The sequence below is a fragment of the Somniosus microcephalus genome, chromosome 14 (genome assembly GCF_052327205.1).
Source record: "Somniosus microcephalus isolate GS21.2 chromosome 14, FLI_Smic_1.0, whole genome shotgun sequence".
Taxonomy (NCBI): domain Eukaryota; kingdom Metazoa; phylum Chordata; class Chondrichthyes; order Squaliformes; family Somniosidae; genus Somniosus; species Somniosus microcephalus.
In genome coordinates this window covers 4243080-4265457 of record NC_141000.1, presented here as the reverse complement: position 1 = coordinate 4265457, position 22378 = coordinate 4243080, and the positions used below count along the sequence as shown (strand labels likewise).

The 22378-nt window shown below is 48.4% G+C and overlaps 4 non-coding genes across 4 annotated transcripts; all 4 read right to left on the bottom strand.

The window, feature by feature from the left end:
* Nucleotides 1-1229: 1229 nt before the first annotated feature.
* On the bottom strand, nucleotides 1230-1302 carry trnar-ccg (transfer RNA arginine (anticodon CCG)). Its single transcript has one exon. It is a non-coding gene; the product is annotated as a tRNA-Arg (tRNA).
* A 3056-nt stretch (nucleotides 1303-4358) lies between these two features.
* On the bottom strand, nucleotides 4359-4431 carry trnar-ccg (transfer RNA arginine (anticodon CCG)). The gene has a single exon. It is a non-coding gene; the product is annotated as a tRNA-Arg (tRNA).
* A 4197-nt stretch (nucleotides 4432-8628) lies between these two features.
* Nucleotides 8629-8701, bottom strand: trnar-ccu (transfer RNA arginine (anticodon CCU)). The gene has a single exon. It is a non-coding gene; the product is annotated as a tRNA-Arg (tRNA).
* Nucleotides 8702-21328: 12627 nt separating this feature from the next.
* Nucleotides 21329-21402, bottom strand: trnar-ucu (transfer RNA arginine (anticodon UCU)). The gene has a single exon. It is a non-coding gene; the product is annotated as a tRNA-Arg (tRNA).
* Nucleotides 21403-22378: the final 976 nt, after the last annotated feature.

Here is a 22378-nt window from a genome sequence, read left to right as displayed (position 1 = left end):
AAGTGATTCCGTGTCTCCATGGGTGCCAATGCGGGAATGCCTGAAGGTTCTGCTGGAGATGCTTGTAGCCCTGCAGCAGATCCTTCACTCGGCCACCAAAGAAACTCTCAGCATCAAAGGACATCTGCAGTAGTTGCTGCTCCAGTTCCTGAAGGAACCACAAGGTGCGCAGCCAAGATAAGTGGTGATGCATCAAAACACATCCGTACAAACCTTTCAATGCCCACAACCTGCTGTCTAATCTGCTGGGTTTCATTGTTTGTGCTGTTCAGATCTTCTACCTGACCACATTCACTCCGAGATACATCAGCCAGTTAGTCACAGTCACTGCAGCTCCCTTTCCTTCACTTAAACTAGTTGGCCAGCTTCCTACCTCAAATTGCCCCAGTTTACAAACCTATAATGATGTCTAATCTCACTGTGATGTGCAGTGTGAGGGTGAGGCTTGCCCTGTGTTGTCACGGTTTGACCCGTCCAGCTAAAGGGACCTCACTTTGATGACAGTGTTTAGCAAACCCTTGGGCTTCATTGAGGTTCCAATGACTCAATGCGCTAGAATACAATAACAGGTTGTGACCCAGAGAACAGGGTGTGCGGGCGATGGGCACTGATGGGATTGTTTGCCTCTTATCAATGATGTTTAGTAGTTGTAAACATTTACAGCAACCGGGTTCGGCCATTCAGCCCCTCGAGCCCGTTCCACCATTTAATTACATGATGTCTTATCTGTACCGCAACTCTATTTACTCGCCTTTGATCCATATCCCTTGACGAACTTCGAGACATAGGAATAGGAGTCAGCCATTCCGCCCCTCGAGTCTGTGCTACAATTCAAAGTAGATCCTGGCTAATCTGTAACTGAACTCCATCTACCCCACTTGGCTCCATAATCTTTAACACCCTTCCTAACGTAAATCTATCAATATAATTTTTGACATTTTCAATTGACATTTCAAAGTAGCACCTGTGCCTGGGGTGTTGGGTAAACTGAAGACAGGAGTTAAAGGGGCAGCATTTGCCTGGAATGTGCCTGGGGCATTGTTCCCGGAGTGTTGGGATGGCGCACAGCTTGGTAGAAGCAAAGCATTGGTTTGTGCTACTGGGAAACAAGTGACAGAGTGAGAAGGTGCCGAACAGGAACTGCCCAGATCGGTTGATAAGTTACAGGGAAAGCCCCTGGCCTGTCACGGAATGGTTTACGGAATTTGTTTCTGGGCCAAAATTTACTTCACCCCAGATGGGACTTGAACCCACAATCCCTGGTTCCGGAAACCAGTGCCTTATCCATTAGGCCACTGGGGTTGTACACAGGGAGAGTTTGCAGCTTGCCCCTCTGTCTCTATGTAAGCGCGGCCAAAATTGATGCCTTGCCTTTTCTTTTCATACACAACTTCATTGTATCAATTCCAAAGATCCCAGCAATGACCTGACAGAATCTGACTTGATTTTGAGTCTCAGTGATTGGTACAGTTGATTGCTGGTAAAATGTTGATTGTATGTGAAAAGCTAATGGATTTGCAGAGATTTCCTTGGCTCTAAGTTTCAGTGATTTACAAGACAGCTCCCTGACTAACACTGTTTAATCTCTATGTATTTCACCAATAACAACAAAGAGCTGGTTTTCACAGAATGAATATTATTTAAATCCAAACTCACTCCAGCAAGGGACTTGAATCCACAATCCCAAGCTCTGGAAGCCAATGCCTTATCCATGAGGCCACTGGCACCACATGATTGGTCCTTGATGCTGGCCCATCCACCGTCACCACCTGTCCAGGGTCAGGTGACTCCATCTCCCAGAGCGCAGCGCGGCTCGAGCTGTCCTTTGATTGGCCCTTTCTCCTCCGCGCTGCATTGTGGGAAGGCGGGGCCACCATCGCCACCCCCATTGGACCAGAATTTATTGTAATTCCTTCACACTGGGCAAAGTGTCCCTGAATAATGTGGAAAAGGTGAATCTCCCTACATCTGAATTAGGGATAAAGTGGAGCAAACTCTATAATATTAAAGATCAGTAGCCCAGAAATTGTCTTGTGCGACATTAATGATTATTTGAATAACGTGAACATTATTCCTTAACTTTCAAATCTTATGTTCTCATGTTCAAATCACCCTGTGGGAGGCAATTCGACTGGGAAGATCGTTCTTCTCAAATTCCTTCGTGTGGTTTTACAGGAGTCAGCAAGCCGGTTATTGTGAAATGTTTAAGGGCTCCAATAAATACCAAGGGGGTTGTTTTATCAGATGCATCAGTCTCCACACACCGGTATCCAGAGCTGGAATCTGCACATCTGCCATTTCACCTCCTCTACTCTGTGTTCACACTTTGGTCTCCAGAATATAGAAAGGATATCGAGGCACTGGAGAAGGTGCAAAAAGATTCACAAGGATGATACCAGAACTGAGAGGATACACATATCAGGAAAGGCTGAACAGGCTGGGGCTGTATTTCTAGAAGAGAGAAGGCTGAGGGCTGGCCTGATAAAGGTCTTTAAGATAATGGAAGGGTTTGATCGGTTAGACGTAGAGAAAATGTTCTCACTTGTGGGGTGGCCAAATTCTGAAAATAAGTACAATAAACAGTAGGTGATGCTCAAGTACTCACATTTACAGCTGCCTTCCTGGTCTAAAGATGTTTTCTCTTGTCTGGACTTTCTTGGTGGAGTCTCCAACACGAAGGTTTTAAGGTTTTAAAGATCGCGCCAAATGAAGGTACGTATACGCATGCCTGATGACATCACTGCGCAAGATTCAAGATTAGGACCCCTGATGGTCGAACCAAACCACATCGTGAAAACATGGAGGCTCAAGCTGCTAATGTAGAGGATACTCTCCACGTCTGGTCTCCTGGGCCAAGTGTTTAGAGTGATCCACTTCCACACGGAAGTACTGGATGTGACCCACCCACTCAGGTCTGCGGTGGGCTCCCAAAGTCTGGAATCACTGCTTGGGCAGGTGGAGCTGGACAGGGTCTCGAAGGTTTCTTGTTGCGAGCTGCCAGCATTCCAGGTCCTAATCAGGAATGATGGGCTGACATGGTACAAGGACATTGCGGAATGCGGTCCAGCTAAAGCCATGAAATGGCTGCTGTCCCTGAAGGGACCTGTAGATGGGGTGGGCTAAACTACAAAGTGATTCCGTGTCTCCATGGGTGCCAATGCGGGAATGCCTGAAGGTTCTGCTGGAGGTTCTTGTAGCCCTGCAGCAGATCCTTCACTTGGCCACCAAAGAAACTCTCAGCATCAAAGGACATCTTCAGTAGTTGCTGCTCCAGTTCCTGAAGGAACCACAAGGTGCGCAGCCAAGATAAGTGGAGATGCAACAAAACACGTTCGTACAAACCTTTCAATGCCCACAACCTGCTGTCTAATCTGCTGGGTTTCATTGTTTGTGCTGTTCAGATCTTCTACCCGACCACATTCACTCCGAGATACGTCAGCCAGTTAGTCACAGTCAGTGCAGCTCCCTTTCCTTCACTTAAACTGGTTGGCCAGCTTCCTGCCTCAAATTGACCCAGTTTACAAACCTATAATGATGTCTGATCTCACTGTGATGTGCAGTGTGAGGGTGAGGCTTGCCCTGTGATGTCACGGTTTGACCCGTCCAGTTAAAGGGGCCTCACTTTGATGACAGTGTTTGGCCAACCCTTGGGCTTCATTGAGGTTACAATGACTCGATGCGCTAGAATACAATAACAGGTTGTGACCCGGAGAACAGGGTGTGCGGGCGATGGGCACTGATGGGATTGTTTGCCTCTTATCAATGATGTTTAGTAGTTGTAAACATTTACAGCAACTGGGTTCGGCCATTCAGCCCCTCGAGCCCGTTCCACCATTTAATTACATGATATCTTATCTGTACCGCAACTCTATTTACTCGCCTTTGATCCATATCCCTTGACGAACTTCGAGACATAGGAATAGGAGTCAGCCATTCCGCCCCTCGAGTCTGTGCTACAATTCAAAGTAGATCCTGGCTAATCTGTAACTTAACTCCATCTACCCCACTTGGCTCCATAATCTTTAACACCCTTCCTAACGTAAATCTATCAATATAATTTTTGACATTTTCAATTGACATTTCAAAGTAGCACCTGTGCCTGGGGTGTTGGGTAAGCTGAAAACAGGAGTTAAAGGGGCAGCGTTTGCCTGGAACGTGCCTGGGGCATTGTTCCCGGAGTGTTGGGATGGCGCACAGCTTGGTAGAAGCAAAGCATTGGCTTGTGCCACTGCGAAACAAGCGACAGAGTGAGAAGGTGCCGAACAGGAACTGCCCAGATCGGTTGAGAAGTTACAGGGAAAGCTCCTGGCCTGTCACGGAATGGTTTACGGAATTTGTTTCTGGGCCAAAATTTACTTCACCCCAGATGGGACTTGAACCCACAATCCCTGGTTCCGGAAACCAGTGCCTTATCCATTAGGCCACTGGGGTTGTACACAGTGAGAGATTGCAGCTTGCCCCTCTGTCTCTATGTAAACGCGGCCAAAATTGATGCCTTGCCTTTTCTTTTCATACACAACTTCATTGTATCAATTCCAAAGATCCCAGCACTGACCTGACAGAATCTGACTTGATTTTGTGTCTCAGTGATTGGTACAGTTGATTGCTGGTAAAATGTTGATTGTATGTGAAAAGCTAACTGATTTGCAGAGATTTCCTTGGCTGGGATACCTGGGATGGCAGGAATGACGTATGAGGAGAGATTGTGTCGATTGGGCTTATACTCACTGGAGTTTAGAAGATTGAGAGGGGATCTCATCGAAACCTATAAAATTCTGTCAGGCCTGGACAGACTAGATGCAGGAAGGATGTTTATGATGGCCGGGGAGTCCAGAACCAGGGGTCATAGTCTAAGGATAAGGGGTAAGCCATTTAGGACTGAAATGAGGAGGAATTTCTTCACCCAGAGAGTGGCGAACCTGTGGAATTCTCTGCCACAGAGGGTGGAGGCCAGTTCATTAAATATATTCAAAAAAGAGTTTGATATATTTCTTAAGGCTAAAGGGATATGGGGAGAAGGCAGGGACAGGGTACTGAATTTGGATGATCAGCCATGATCTCATTGAATGACACAGCAGGCTCAAAGGGCCGAATAGCCTACTCCTGCCTTCTATGTTTCTAAGTTTCAGTGATTTACAAGACAGCTCCCTGACTAACACTGTTTAATCTCTACGTATTTCACCAATGACAACAAAGAGTTGGTTTTCACAGAATTAATATTATTTAAATCCAATCTCACTCCAGCGAGGAACCTGAACCCACAATCCCTAGCTCTCAGAAGCCAGTGCTTTATCCATGAGGCCACTGGAGCCACCTGACTGGTCCTTGATGCTGGCCCATCCACCGTCACCACCTGTCCAGGGTCAGGTGACTCCATCTCCCAGAGCGCAGTGCGGCTCGAGCTGTCCTTTGATTGGCCCTTTCTCCTCCGCGCTGCATTGTGGGAAGGCGGGGCCACCATCGCCACCTCCATTGAATCAGAATTTATTGTAATTCCTCACACTGGGCAAAGTGTCCCTGAATAACGTGGATAAGGTGAATCTCCCTACATCTGAATTAGGGATAAAGTGGAGCAAACTCTATAATATTAAAGATCAGTAGCCCAGAAATTGTCTTGTGCGACATTAATGATTATTTGAATAACGTGAACATTATTCCTTAACTTTCAAATTTTATGTTCTCATGTTCAAATCACCCTGTGGGAGGCAATTCGACTGGGAAGATCGTTCTTCTCAAATTCCTTCTTGTGGTTTTACAGGAGTCAGCGAGCCGGTTATTGTGAAATGTTTAAGGGCTCCAATAAATACCAAGGGGGTTGTTTTATCAGATGCATCAGTCTCCACACAGCGGTATCCAGAGCTGGAATCTGCACATCTGCCATTTCACCTCCTCTACTCTGTGTTCACACTTTGGTCTCCAGAATATAGAAAGGATATCGAGGCACTGGAGAAGGTGCAAAAAGATTCACAAGGATGATACCAGAACTGAGAGGATACACATATCAGGAAAGGCTGAACAGGCTGGGGCTGTATTTCTAGAAGAGAGAAGGCTGAGGACTAGCCTGATAAAGGTCTTTAAGATAATGGAAGGGTTTGATCGGTTAGACGTAGAGAAAATGTTCTCACTTGTGGGGTGGCCAAATTCTGAAAATAAGTACAATAAACAGTAGGTGATGCTCAAGTATTCACATTTACAGCTGCCTTCCTGGTCTAAAGATGTTTTCTCTTGTCTGGACTTTCTTGGTGGAGTCTCCAACACGAAGGTTTTAAGGTTTTAAAGATCGCGCCAAATGAAGGTACGTATACGCATGCCTGATGACATCACTGCGCAAGATTCAAGATTAGGACCCCTGATGGTCGAACCAAACCACGTTGTGAAAACATGGAGGCTCAAGCTGCTAATGCAGAGGATACTCACCACGTCTGGTCTCCTGGGCCAAGTGTTTAGAGTGATCCACTTCCACACGGAAGTACTGGATGTGACCCACCCACTCAGGTCTGTGGTGGGCTCCCAAAGTCTGGAATCACTGCTTGGGCAGGTGGAGCTGGACAGGGTCTCGAAGGTTTCTTCTTGTGAGCTGCCAGCATTCCAGGTCCTAATCAGGAATGATGGGCTGACATGGTACAAGGACATTGCGGAATGCGGTCCAGCTAAAGCCATGAAATGGCTGCTGTCCCTGAAGGGACCTGTAGATGGGGTGGGCTAAACTACAAAGTGATTCCGTGTCTCCATGGGTGCCAATGCGGGAATGCCTGAAGGTTCTGCTGGAGATGCTTGTAGCCCTGCAGCAGATCCTTCACTTGGCCACCAAAGAAACTCTCAGCATCAAAGGACATCTGCAGTAGTTGCTGCTCCAGTTCCTGAAGGAACCACAAGGTGCGCAGCCAAGATAAGTGGTGATGCAACAAAACACGTTCGTACAAACCTTTCAATGCCCACAACCTGCTGTCTAATCTGCTGGGTTTCATTGTTTGTGCTGTTCAGATCTTCTACCCGACCACATTCACTCCGAGATACATCAGCCAGTTAATCACAGTCAGTGCAGCTCCCTTTCCTTCACTTAAACTAGTTGGCCAGCTTCCTACCTCAATTTGACCCAGTTTACAAACCTATAATGATGTCTAATCTCACTGTGATGTGCAGTGTGAGGGTGAGGCTTGCCCTGTGATGTCATGGTTTGACCCGTCCAGTTAAAGGGGCCTCACTTTGATGACAGTGTTTGGCAAACCCTTGGGCTTCATTGAGGTTACAATGACTCGATGCGGTAGAATACAATAACAGGTTGTGACCCGGATAACAGGGTGCGCGGGCGATGGGCACTGATGGGATTGTTTGCCTCTTATCAATGATGTTTAGTAGTTGTAAACATTTACAGCAACTGGGTTCGGCCATTCAGCCCCTCGAGCCCGTTCCACCATTTAATTACATGATGTCTTATCTGTACCGCAACTCTATTTACTCGCCTTTGATCCATATCCCTTGACGAACTTAGGGACATATGATTTGGAGAAGGCCCCTTGAGCCTGTGCCGCAATTCAAATCAGATCATGGCTGATCAGTATCTTAACTCCACTTGGATCCATATTCCTTAATGCCGTGCCTAACGTAAATCTATCAATATAATTTTTGGATTTTCAATTGACATTTTAAAGTAGCAACTATGTTGGGTGAAATGTAGACAGGAGTTAAAGGGGCATTGTTTGCCTGGAACGTGCCGGTGGCATTGTTCCCTCTGTCTGAGGCTGAACCACACTGTTCGCGACCTTGGTGTCATATTTGACCCTGAAATGAACTTCCAACCACATATCCGCGGCATAACTGAGACTGCATATTTCCACCTCTGTAACGTCGCCCGTCTCCGACTCGCGTCAGCTCATCTGCTGCTGAAATCCTCATCCATGCCTTTGTTACCTCTAGACTTGACTATTCCAACGCACTCCTGGCTGGCCTCCCACATTCTACCCTGCGTAAACTCGAGATCATCCAAAACTCTACTGCCCGTGTCCTAACTCGCTCTAAGTCCCATTCACCCATCACCCTTGTACTCACTGACCTACATTGGCTCTCGGTTAAGCAACGCATCGATTTTAAAATTCACATCCTTGTTTTCAAATCCCTCCATGGCCTCGCCCCTCACTATCTCTGTAATCTCCTCCAGCCCCACAACCCCCCGAGATATCTGCGCTCCTCAAATTCTGCCCTCTTGAGCATCCCTGATTATAATCGCTCAACCTTTGGTGGCCGTGCCTTCTGTTGCCTGGGCCCTAAGCTCTGGAATTCCCTGCCTAAACCTCTCCGCCTCTCTCTCCTCCTTTAAGACCCTCTCTGCCCTAATTTCTCCTGATGTGGCTCGGGGTCAAATTTTGTTTTATAATTCTCCTGTGAAGCACCCTTGGAAGTTTTACTGTGTTAAAGGCGCTATATAAATACAAGTTGTTGTTGTTGGGATGGCGCACAGCTTGGTAGAAGCATTGCATTGGTTTGTGCCATTGGGAAGCAAGCGACAGAGTGAGAAGGTGCCGCACAGAAACTGCCCGGTTTGGTTGATAAGTTAAAAGGAAAGCTCCCGGACCGTGACAATGTTTATGGAAGGTGCTATGGAAATTGTTTCTGGGCCAAAATTCATTTCACCCCAGATGGGACTCGAACCCACAATCCCTGGCTTAGGAGGCCAATGCCTTATCCATTAGGCCACTGGGGCTACATGAATTAGGAACTTGCAACTTACCCCTTTGTCTTTATATAATTGTTGCCAAATGTAATGCTTTTTTATGGACCAGCCCATTCTTTTCATACACAACCACATTGTATCAATTTTAATATCCCAGCAATGACGTGACAGGAGCCGACTTGCTTTTGTGTGTTAACAATTGCTACAGCTGATTGCTGGACAAAATGCTGATTGTTTGTGAAAAGCTAGTGGCTTTGCACAGGTTTCCTTGGCTCTAGGATCCAGTGATTTACAAGACAGCTTCCTGGCTGAATCTATTTGATCTCGGCGTATTGCAGCGATGAGCACACAGAGCAGGTTTTCACAGTATTAAGATTATTTAAAATCAAGCTCATGTTAGATGATCCCACAATCCCCGGCTTCAAAAGTCAGTTCAAATCCATTCAGCCACAGGAGTCTTGTCAGCAGCCTTGATGCACTTGGTCCATTGCTCTACATTCTCACTAATGTCTACCTGTCCTTGTGGCCACGCACTTTATTTGCATCAACATATCTGTTAAATCTGTGAGTTGTTCAAGTAATTAATACTCAGACTTAATCAGTAACAATAAAACAGGTCTTTACTTCATGCCCACAGGCGGGAACTGAGGGGGATCAGTACCCACAGTACTATTTATACCCCTATGGCCAGGAGTGGTACTGCGTATCACTACGCCCAACAAGTAGTGCAGTCCTGTCCATAGGTTCAAAGTAGCACACATATTACATACACAACATTCCTCCCTTCCTAGCTTTACAGTCATCTCCCCATTTAACATAACGTAATAACATATATACATATATAACTTCAGGTTTACATAACAGAATAACATAGATACATAGATAACTTCATGTCAAAACAGATCACAGATTCAGTCTCTGCGGAAAACAGTTCACAGATTCAATCTCTGTGGTGGAGTCGGTTCACGTTGCTGGAGTGACTCATTCAATAGTCCTTCCATGGATTTAACAGTTTGAACTTCCGAACTGAATTGGCTCCGTTCGGAGGGACCACGTGTGTGATCTGGTAGAGGTAATAATGGTTCAGATGGGTCATCTTCTGTTTCGACTTTTCCTTTTCTGCTTCTTGGAGACTCTCTGGGCTCCACTGTCAGCTGCCAGCTGCATGCGCAGTTCCTCCTTCTCTCCCTCCTTTTTCCGTAGTAGAGCCACCTTCTCCCGATGTTCCGTAGACTTTCGGTGCTCCTCCATGATTTCTGTATGGTGGGAGTCGAAGTTACAAGTTGGGCAGGACAGGACATAGTAATATTCGGTGTCGTCCTGATCTAGGCCAGCGAGAGGGTCTTCTATTTCCTCCATACCCAGCTGGGCGTTAGCCAGCTTTTGTTCCAAGTCCAGACATCTTTCCTGAAGAGACTTCTTCATGCGTACCTCTTCATCCAGCTTTTTCTGGGCTTTCAGCAAGTCGTTTACTAATGACCTCATTTGAGATTTTACTACTTCAACTTCTTTTGGAGATTGATTGATCGGACTATTCAATCCCTCTACCGGAGCAGCTGTTTCAGCGGTCTGTTGTTCTACGTTGACGTGAGTCAGCGTACTTTTGGCATCCAAGGGCTGCTCTGTTGCAGTCATCTCAGTCTGTGTTGCCACCTCAGCTCTTCCAATAACCTTTGAGAGCTCCGAACCCCTTTCGTTTGAATATTGAAGTTCGTGTTCAAGTTTTTCCCATTTCAGAGTCCTGTCCTTCAGCATATGCAGGAGTTGGCTGACCGTTAACTCCTCTGACATCAGACGTTTTGTGTGCTCCTGCTCCATTTTCTCCATCAGCTGCTTCTGTTGTCTTTCCAGATTCTCCAACTCTATATCAAAGAACTCTTTCGTTGCATTCAACTCTTGCTCACAACGGCGAAGCATTTGTTCTAATTGCTGTTGTAGTTTGAAATGGAGTTGAGTTCGAGCCCGGTGTCCCTCAGAAATGGGCACATCAGTAGACTTGCCAGACTCAGAATCCACAGTTAAACTATGTTGTTGTTGCTCAGTGGAATTCTGTGCTGAAACTTTGTCTTTTGCACCTGAGTTGGGCTTACCATCATCCGTTCCAGAGTCTGGGCCGACTATCTTCACCGAGTTCTCACTCGTTATTGTTTGTAGGAAATGCCAGTCCATATTCATTTTCCTAATCCACTCCCGTCCTAGTAGTGGAGGACCTCCTTCAGATATCACATATAAGTCCATTATTTGACTGTCTTCGCCCTTGTGGACCACTGCAACCTCTATTTTCCCGATGGGGTACACTCTTTGCCCCGTGTATGTTTTCAATATAATCCCCGTATCCTGTAGGGGAATATGTTGGAATAACTTTCCGTAATCTTTCTTATTTATGACCGTCAATGCCGATCCAGTGTCCAATTCCAGTTTTACTTGGACTCCTTCTATCTGAAGAGTGACCCAAATTGTCTGGAGGTCTGCACCCTTACCAGCGTTGAGTACTCTTAAGCTAGCCAGTTCATTACTGCTAGCGTCTGAATCGGACTCCTGTTCGGTCACCTTGTGTACCTTTGCGTATTTTCCTTGCGGTGACTTCTTGTTGCTGGTCTTCTTCGCTGACCTGCATACTCTAGCTATATGTCCAAGCCTACCACAAGTTCTACATTCTTGGTTTTTAAACCAACACTGGTTCTGATCATGCGTTGTCTTTCCACAACGATAACATTTGCCAGAACTCACACCCAATTTGTGTGCACTGAGCTCCGGTGACCGTAGCTGCATTACTGCCGTGCCTCTCGCTGCGGCTTCGTGTGCTGCTGCCATAGTGACCGCCTTCTCAAGCGTCAGCTCATTCTCCTCGAGCAGTCGCTTTTGTGTATCCTGTTTAAATAAACCACACACAAATTTGTCTCGAAGTGCCTCTGTCAGTCCCGTTCCAAACTGGCAATATTTCGCTAATTTACGCAATTCCAGCAAATAATCAGCATTGCTTTCATGCTGTAGCTGCCTTCTGTCGTAAAATTTAAATCGTTCCGCTAGCATCAGCGGCGTGGGGTTTAGATGATCTTTCAGGACAGTAACAATCTCATCGAACGTCTTATCCGCCGGTTCATCTGGTGATAACAGGTGTTTCAATTGCCCGTATGTCTTCGCACCCATTAAATTTAATAATGTTAGAGCTTTATCTTGGTCACGAATTTTATTGGCCTTACAATAATTTTTTACTCTTTCAACATATATGGCCCAATCTTCGAGGTCACTATCAAAGGTGCTAATATTCCCGTGTTTAGGCATTGTAGATTTGCAATTTCTCAGATTTTTTTTTTTTTTACTGCTATCCAAGATGGCGGCTTCCCGCTCTTGCCGTCGTCCTCCGCCCACAAAATGGCGGTTTTCCCGCGCTTGGCGGTCTTCACCCGTCCCCCGACGCCGTCTCCCTTCAGCCCCCCCGAGTGCGGCCCTTATCTTCGCCGCGATCGCCCGAGTGCGGCCCTTATCAGCGGATGCGATCGCTGGATCGCGAAGCGGCTCTCGGCTCTTATCAGGAGATGCGATCGCTCTGTTGAAACGCCTCCCGCTCGAAGCGGCTCTCGCGCCCTATTCCTCCAGCTCCCCCAGCCCCGTTCGTGCGGCCAACGCGGTCGACTGCCTGTCGCGTCGCTGCCCGGCTCAGACAACGGCTTACCCACCACCAAGCTGGAGAAGAAGCTGACGGTCGCCGATGGAGGCTCCGAGGTCAGGATGTCTTCCAGTGGGGTGGAGAGGGTGGAAACCTCTCTGCAACGTCCTGGCTGTGGACGAAGCTGCCGTGGAGTGACTGCCGCAGGGTCCGAATCAGACTCGTCGCCAGTGTTAAATCTGTGAGTTGTTCAAGTAATTAATACTCAGACTTAATCAGTAACAATAAAACAGGTCTTTACTTCATGCCCACAGGCGGGAACTGAGGGGGATCAGTACCCACAGTACTATTTATACCCCTATGGCCAGGAGTGGTACTGCGTATCAATACGCCCAACAAGTAGTGCAGTCCTGTCCATAGGTTCAAAGTAGCACACATATTACATACACAACATATCGACCAATCCCACATACTTTAGCAATGATCGGTAGCAGTTGTGAGCACAGTTGATTTCCTGAAGCCACTCGCACAATGATACATTTTATCTTGTTGGAAATGTCGCAGCCTATCATTAGGAAGGAGGTTTACAACGCTTTCCCGAAGCAAGCTGCCCTTCAATTTGACAAGCAGCTCTACATTGATGAGGCTTCCATTGCTGGATGTGCGCTCTGGCCTATAATGGACCGCGATATTTGGCAACAACTGTTAGCAGGCTGAGGGGCATCCCAAAGTGCTTCACAGCCAATGACGTACTTTCGAAGTGTAGTCACTGTTGTAATGTAGGAAACGCGGCAGCCAATTTATGCACAACAAGTTCCCACAAACAACAATGTGATAATGACCAGGGTTAGAATATCTTAAAATGGTTTAGTTGGTCAGTATATCCCAGCATGCCTTTTAGCATTTTAGCCCAAGATTGAATGTGCAGGGACGGGAAGATATTTGATCAAAGACAGTTTGGAAACTCAACAGACACAGAACGATTAATACCCAGGTCAAGAGAAGGCCCATACTGAGATAAAGAGGCAGCTGTTAGGACACCACATATGGAAAAGCCTACAAGGCCACTTGGCCCACGCATTTACAGGACCAAAAACAATGCTTGTAGAATAGAGATGAGGGCCAAAGGTTAGAAGTGGGGTAAACACCTAAATACGTGGTGCTGTCTTGTAAATCACTGAAACTTCGAACCAAGGCAAACAAGGAAACCTCTGCAAAGCCACTGCTTTTCACAAACAATCAGCATTTAGCCCAGCAATCAACTGTACCAATTGCTTAAATGTAACACAGCGCCTCTGACAGAGCAGCACTCCCTCAGTACTGCCCTGGAGGGCCAGCCCAGATTTGTTTTGTGCTCAAGTTCCTGGGGTGGGACTTGAAGTCACGACCTTCTGACTCACACTGCCAGCAACTGAGCCACAGCTATTACTTCACAGAGTTGTGAGCGTTCATAAGGGTGCAAAACACAAGACAATGATGTCAATCTTCACCAAATACATCAGTATTTCACTTCCACATCATGAAGGTGAAAGCATTCGATGCTGCAGTGCACAAGGTGGACCTCAAGAAGCCTGTGTGAATGAAACTTGATACTTGCTGTATCAAATAAAAACAGAAAATGCTGGAGAAACTCAGCAGGTCAGGCAGCATCTGTGAAGAGAGAAACAGAGTTAACGTTTCAGGTCGATGACCTTTCGTCAGAACTGGAAAAAAGCAGGAAATGGAACAGATTTTTAAGCAAGTGTAGGGGCTGGGAAATGGGGGAGGGGAGGAAAGAACAAAAGGGAAGGTCTGTGATAGGATGGAAGGCGGAAGAGATTAAGAGATATTCAAGGCGAGAGGAGATGGTAATGGGACAGGTTCAGAAACAAAGGATGGCTCGAGATGAAGTGTGAATTGCGCTGGCAGAATGAAAGACAGCTGCCCTGTGGGGGAGAAGAACAAAAGACACAGACAGAGTGTGGATAAAAAATATTATATAATATATGAAGGGGCCGAGGTTATGATCTGAAATTGTTGAACTCTATGTTAAGTCCGGAAGGCTGTAAAGTGCCTAATCGGAAGATGAGGTGCTGTTCCTCAAGCTTACACTGAGCTCCCGTGGAACAATGCAAGAGGCCGAGGACGGTGAGGTCTGAGTGGGAGCGGAGCGGTGAATTAAAGTGACAGGCGACTGGAAGCTCGGGGTCCCCCTTACGGACTGAACGGAGGTGTTCCGCAAAGCGGTCACCCAATCTGCGTTTGGTCTCCCCAATGTAGAGGAGACCGCATCGTGAGCAGCGAATACAGTATACTAGATTGCGAGAAGTACAAGTAAATCGCTGTTTCACCTGGAAGGGGTGTTTGAGGGCCTCGACAGTGGGAAGGGGGGAGGTATAAGGGCAGGTGTTACATCTCCTGTGCTTGCACGGGAAGGTGCCGGACGAAGGGGAAGGGTTGTTGGGGGTGATAGAGGAGTGGACTAGGGTGTCTCGGAGGGAGCGGTCCCTTCGGAATGCTGAAAGGGGAGGTGAGGGGAAGATGCGTTTGGTGGTGGGATCACGCTGGAGGTGGCAGAAATGGAGGAGGATGATCCGTTGAACGTGGAGGCTGGTGGGGTGAAAGGGGAGGACAAGGGGAACTCTATTGTGGTTCCGGGAGGGAGGGGAAGGGGTGAGAGCAGAAGTGCGGGAGATAGAACGGACACGGTCAAGGGCCGTGTCAACCACTGTAGAGGGGAATCCTCGGTTGAGGAAAAAGGAAGACATGTCGGAAGCACTGGTGTGGAAGGTGGCATCGTCAGAACAGATGCGGCGGAGACGGAGAAACTGGGAGAATGGAATAGGGTCCATACAGGAGGCGGGGTGCGAGGAAGTGTAGTCCAGGTAGCTGTGGGAGTCAGTGGGCTTGTAGTGAATGTTTGTCAATAACCTAGCCCCAGAGATGGAGACGGAGAAGTCGAGGAAGGGAAGGGAAGAGTCGGAGATGGACCATGTGAAGGTGAGGGAAGGGTGGAAATTGGAAGCAAAGTGAATGAAATTATCTAGTTCAGGGCGAGAGCAGGAAACAGCACCGATACAGTCATCAATATACCCGAAAAAGAGGTGAGGGAGGGGACCTGAGTAGGACTGGAACAAAGAATGTTCCACATATCCTTAAACATACTTGCTGTATCTGTCCACTGCCGACCCTGGCTGAGATGAGCAATCCTCAGCACAGAGCAGGTATTGACCCTGGCAGCTGCCTGGTCTGCGCAGCTCAGTAGCCCAACACACTGTAGCTCAGTAGCCCAACACACTGTAGCTCAGTACCCCAAAACACTGCAGCTCAGTACCCCAACACACTGTAGCTCAGTACCCCAAAACACTGTAGCTCAGTACCCCAACACACTGTAGCTCAGTACCCCAAAACACTGCAGCTCAGTACCCCAACACACTGTAGCTCAGTACCCCAACACACTGTAGCTCAGTACCCCAACACACTGTAGCTCAGTACCCCAACACACTGTAGCTCAGTACCCCAAAACACTGCAGCTCAGTACCCCAACACACTGTAGCTCAGTACCCCAACACACTGCAGCCAGTACCCCAACACACTGTAGCTCAGTACCCCCAAAACACTGTAGCTCAGTACCCAACACACTGCAGCTCAGTACCCCAACACACTGTAGCTCAGTACCCCAACACACTGTAGCTCAGTACCCCAACACACTGTAGCTCAGTACCCCAACACACTGTAGCTCAGTACCCCAACACACTGTAGCTCAGTACCCCAACACACTGCAGCTCAGTACCCCAACACACTGTAGCTCAGTACCCCAACACACTGCAGCTCAGTACCCCAACACACTGTAGCTCAGTACCCCAACACACTGTAGCTCAGTACCCCAACACACTGTAGCTCAGTACCCCAACACACTGCAGCTCAGTACCCCAACACACTGTAGCTCAGTACCCCAAAACACTGCAGCTCAGTACCCCCAACACACTGTAGCTCAGTACCCCAACACACTGCAGCTCAGTACCCCAACACACTGTAGCTCAGTACCCCAACACACTGTAGCTCAGTACCCCAACACACTGCAGCTCAGTACCCCAACACACTGCAGCTCAGTACCCCAACACACTGTAGCTCAGTACCCCAACACACTGTAGCTCTGTACCCCAACACACTGTAGCTCAGTACCCCAACACACTGTAGCTCAGTACCCCAACACACTGTAGCTCAGTACCCCAACACACTGTAGCTCAGTACCCCAACACACTGCAGCTCAGTACCCCAACACACTGCAGCTCAGTACCCCAACACACTGTAGCTCAGTACCCCAACATACTGCAGCTCAGTACCCCAACACACTGTAGCTCAGTACCCCAACACACTGTAGCTCAGTACCCCAACACACTGTAGCTCAGTACCCCAACACACTGTAGCTCAGTACCCCAACACACTGTAGCTCAGTACCCCAACACACTGTAGCTCAGTACCCCAACACACTGCAGCTCAGTACCCCAACACACTGCAGCTCAGTACACCAACACACTGTAGCTCAGTACCCCAACACACTGTAGCTCAGTACCCCAACACACTGTAGCTCAGTACCCCAACACACTGTAGCTCAGTACCCCAACACACTGTAGCTCAGTACCCCAACACACTGTAGCTCAGTACCCCAACACACTGCAGCTCAGTACCCCAACACACTGTAGCCCAGTACCCCAACACACTGTAGCTCAGTACCCCAACACACTGTAGCCCAGTACCCCAACACACTGTAGCTCAGTACCCCAACACACTGTAGCTCAGTACCCCAACACACTGTAGCCCAGTACCCCAACACACTGTAGCTCAGTACCCCAACACACTGTAGCTCAGTACCCCAACACACTGTAGCTCAGTACCCCAACACACTGTAGCTCAGTCCCCCAACACACTGCAGCTCAGTACCCAACACAGTGCAGCTCAGTACCCCAACACACTGTAGCTCAGTACCCCAACACACTGTAGCTCAGTACCCCAACACACTGTAGCTCAGTACCCCAACACACTGTAGCTCAGTACCCCAACACACTGTAGCTCAGTACCCCAACACACTGTAGCTCAGTACCCCAACACACTGTAGCTCAGTACCCCAACACACTGTAGCTCAGTACCCCAACACACTGTAGCTCAGTACCCCAACACACTGTAGCTCAGTACCCCAACACACTGTAGCTCAGTACCTCAACACACTGTAGCTCAGTACCCCAACACACTGCAGCTCAGTACCCCAACACACTGTAGCTCAGTACCCCAACACACTGTAGCTCAGTACCCCACCACACTGTAGCTCAGTACCCCAACACACTGTAGCTCAGTACCCCAACACACTGTAGCTCAGTACCTCAACACACTGTAGCTCAGTACCCCAACACACTGCAGCTCAGTACCCCAACACACTGTAGCTCAGTACCCCAACACACTGTAGCTCAGTACCCCAACACACTGTAGCTCAGTACCCCAACACACTGCAGCTCAGTACCCCAACACACTGCAGCTCAGTACCCCAACACACTGTAGCTCAGTACCCCAACACACTGCAGCTCAGTACCCCAACACACTGTAGCTCAGTACCCCAACACACTGTAGCTCAGTACCCCAACACACTGTAGCTCAGTACCCCAACACACTGCAGCTCAGTACCCCAACACACTGTAGCTCAGTACCCCAACACACTGTAGCTCAGTACCCCAACACACTGTAGCTCAGTACCCCAACACACTGTAGCTCAGTGCCCCAACACACTGTAGCTCAGTTCCCCAACACACTGTAGCTCAGTACCCCAACACACTGCAGCTCAGTACCCCAACACACTGCAGCTCAGTACCCCAACACACTGCAGCTCAGTACCCCAACACACTGCAGCTCAGTACCCCAACACACTGTAGCTCAGTACCCCAACACACTGTAGCTCAGTACCCCAACACACTGTAGCTCAGTACCCCAACACACTGCAGCTCAGTACCCCAACACACTGTAGCTCAGTACCCCAACAGACTGTAGCTCAGTACCCCAACACACTGTAGCTCAGTACCCCAACACACTGTAGCTCAGTACCCCAACACACTGTAGCTCAGTACCCCAACACACTGTAGCTCAGTACCCCAACACACTGTAGCTCAGTACCCCAACACACTGTAGCTCAGTACCCCAACACACTGTAGCTCAGTACCCAACACACTGTAGCTCAGTACCCCAACACACTGCAGCTCAGTACCCCAACACACTGTAGCTCAGTACCCCAACACACTGCAGCTCAGTACCCCAACACACTGTAGCTCAGTACCCCAACACACTGCAGCTCAGTACCCCAACACACTGCAGCTCAGTACCCCAACACACTGTAGCTCAGTACCCCAACACACTGTAGCTCAGTACCCCAACACACTGTAGCTCAGTACCCCAACACACCGTAGCTCAGTACCCCAACACACCGTAGCTCAGTACCCCAACACACCGTAGCTCAGTACCCCAACACACTGTAGCTCAGTACCCCAACACACTGTAGCTCAGTACCCCAACACACTGTAGCTCAGTACCCCAACACACTGTAGCTCAGTACCCCAACACACTGTAGCTCAGTACCCCAACAGACTGTAGCTCAGTACCCCAACACACTGTAGCTCAGTACCCCAACACACTGTAGCTCAGTACCCCAACACACTGTAGCTCAGTACCCCAACACACTGTAGCTCAGTACCCCAACACACTGTAGCTCAGTACCCCAACACACTGTAGCCCAGTACCCCAACACACTGTAGCTCAGTACCTCAACACACTGTAGCTCAGTACCCCAACACACTGCAGCTCAGTACCCCAACACACTGTAGCTCAGTACCCCAACACACTGTAGCTCAGTACCCCAACACACTGTAGCTCAGTACCCCAACACACTGCAGCTCAGTACCCCAACACACTGCAGCTCAGTACCCCAACACACTGTAGCTCAGTACCCCAACACACTGTAGCTCAGTACCCCAACACACTGTAGCTCAGTACCCCAACACACTGTAGCTCAGTACCCCAACACACTGTAGCTCAGTACCCCAACATACTGCAGCTCAGTACCCCAACACACTGTAGCTCAGTACCCCAACACACTGTAGCTCAGTACCCCAACACACTGTAGCTCAGTACCCCAACACACTGTAGCTCAGTACCCCAACACACTGCAGCTCAGTACCCCAACACACTGCAGCTCAGTACCCCAACACACTGCAGCTCAGTACCCCAACACACTGTAGCTCAGTACCCCAACACACTGTAGCTCAGTACCCCAACACACTGTAGCTCAGTACCCCAACACACTGTAGCTCAGTACCCCAACACACTGTAGCTCAGTACCCCAACACACTGTAGCTCAGTACCCCAACACACTGCAGCTCAGTACCCCAACACACTGCAGCTCAGTACCCCAACACACTGCAGCTCAGTACCCCAACACACTGCAGCTCAGTACCCCAACACACTGTAGCTCAGTACCCCAACACACTGCAGCTCAGTACCCCAACACACTGTAGCTCAGTACCCCAACACACTGCAGCTCAGTACCCCAACACACTGTAGCTCAGTACCCCAACACGCTGTAGCTCAGTACCCCAACACACTGTAGCTCAGTACCCCAACACACTGCAGCTCAGTACCCCAACACACTGTAGCTCAGTACCCCAACACACTGCAGCTCAGTACCCCAACACACTGTAGCTCAGTACCCCAACACACTGTAGCTCAGTACCCCAACACACTGTAGCTCAGTACCCCAACACACTGTAGCTCAGTACCCCAACACACTGTAGCTCAGTACCCCAACACACAGCAGCTCAGTACCCCAACACACTGCAGCTCAGTACCCCAACACACTGTAGCTCAGTACCCCAACACACTGTAGCTCAGTACCCCAACACACTGTAGCTCAGTACCCCAACACACTGCAGCTCAGTACCCCAACACACTGTAGCTCAGTACCCCAACACACTGTAGCTCAGTACCCCAACACCCTGTAGCTCAGTACCCCAACACACAGCAGCTCAGTACCCCAACACACTGCAGCTCAGTACCCCAACACACTGTAGCTCAGTACCCCAACACACTGTAGCTCAGTACCCCAACACACTGTAGCTCAGTACCCCAACACACTGTAGCTCAGTACCCCAACACACTGTAGCTCAGTACCCCAACACACTGTAGCTCAGTACCCCAACACACTGTAGCTCAGTACCCCAACACACTGCAGCTCAGTACCCCAACACACTGTAGCTCAGTACCCCAACACACTGTAGCTCAGTACCCCAACACACTGTAGCTCAGTACCCCAACACACTGTGCGTTTGCCTGTTGAGTATTTTCATAACGTGGGAGCCCAGGGAGTATTCGAAGCTGGAATTTTCCAGCTTGGAAGAAGAGTGTGTTATGTAATTTGCCACTGAATCTGATGACATGAATCGTACATATATTGTAGAAACATAGAAACATAGAAAAATAGGAGCAGGAGTCGGCCATTTGGCCCTTCGAGCCTGCTCCGCTATTCAATATGATCATGGCTGATCCCCTCAATACCATATTCCCACTCTCTCCCTATACCCCTTGATGCCTTTTGTGTCTGGAAATCTATCTATCTCCTTCTAAATATATTCAGTGACTTGCCCTCCACAGCCTTCTGTGGTAGAGAATTCCACAGGTTCACCACCCTCTGAGTGAAGAAATTTCTCCTCATCTCAATCCTAAATTGTAATTGGGTGTCTGCATTTCAAAGTAGCCCCTGTGCCTGGGGTGTTGGGTAAACTGAAGACAGGAGTTAAAGGGGCAGCGTTTGCCTGGAACGTGCCTGGGCCATTGTTCCCGGAGTGTTGGGATGGCGCACAGCTTGGTAGAAGCAAAGCATTAGTTTGGGCCACTGGGAAACAAGTGACAGAGTGAGAAGGTGCCGAACAGGAACTGCCCAGATTGGTTGATAAGTTACAGGGAAAGCTCCCGGCCTGTGGCAATGTTTACGGAAGGTGTTTTGGAATTTGTTTCAGGGCCAAAAATTGCTTCACCCCAGATGGGACTTGAACCCACAATCCCTGGGCTTAGAAGGCCAGTGCCTTATCCATTAGGCCACTGGGGCAATACACAGTGAAAGATTGCAACTTACCCCTCTGTCTTTATGTCATCATTGCCAAATTTGATGCCTTTTTCTGCCAGCCCTTTCTTTTCATACACAACCACATTGTATCATAGAATGATACAGCACAGGAGGAGGCCATTCAGCCCATCACATCTGTGCCGGCTCTTTGAACAGCCGATCCAATTAGTCCCACTCCCGGCTCTGTCCCCATGGCCCTGTAATTTTTTTCCCTTCTCTGCATTTATCCAATTCCCTTTTGAAAGTTACCATTAAATCTGCTTCCAGTACCCCTTCAGGCAATGCATTCCAGATCACAACAACTTTCAATGGGTCAGAAAATTGAAAATTAAATATGTATGCTACCATTTGTTGTGCCTCTGCCTCCAAATAAAATCTACTCGCTGTGTAAAAAAAAATTCCTCAGGTCGCCTCTGGTTCATTTACCTTAACTCAGTATCCACTGGTTGCCGACCCATCTGCCGCTGGAAACCGTTTCTCCTTATCTACTCTATCAAAATCGTTCAAGATTTGGAACACCTGTATCAAATCTCCGCATATCCTTCTCTGCTCTAAGGAGAACAACCCCAGCTTCTCCAGTCTCTCCACGTAACTGAAGTCCCTCACCCCGGTACCATTCTACTCAATCTCTTCAGCACCCTCTCCAAGGCCTTGACATCCTTCCTAAAGTATGGGGCCCAGAATTGAACACAATACTCCAGCTAACTCAGGCCTAACTTCCTTGCTTTTATACTCTATTCCTCTATTAATAAAGCCAAGGATCCTGTATACTTGTTTAACAGCCTTCTCAACTTGTCCTGCCACCTTCAGAGACTTGTGTACATTCACCCCCAGGTCTCTGTTCCTGCACCCCCTTTAAAATTGTATCATTTGGTTTATATCGTGTCCCAACATTCTTCCTACCAAAATGTATCACTTCACACTTCTCTGTGTTAAATTTCATCTGCCATGTGTCTGC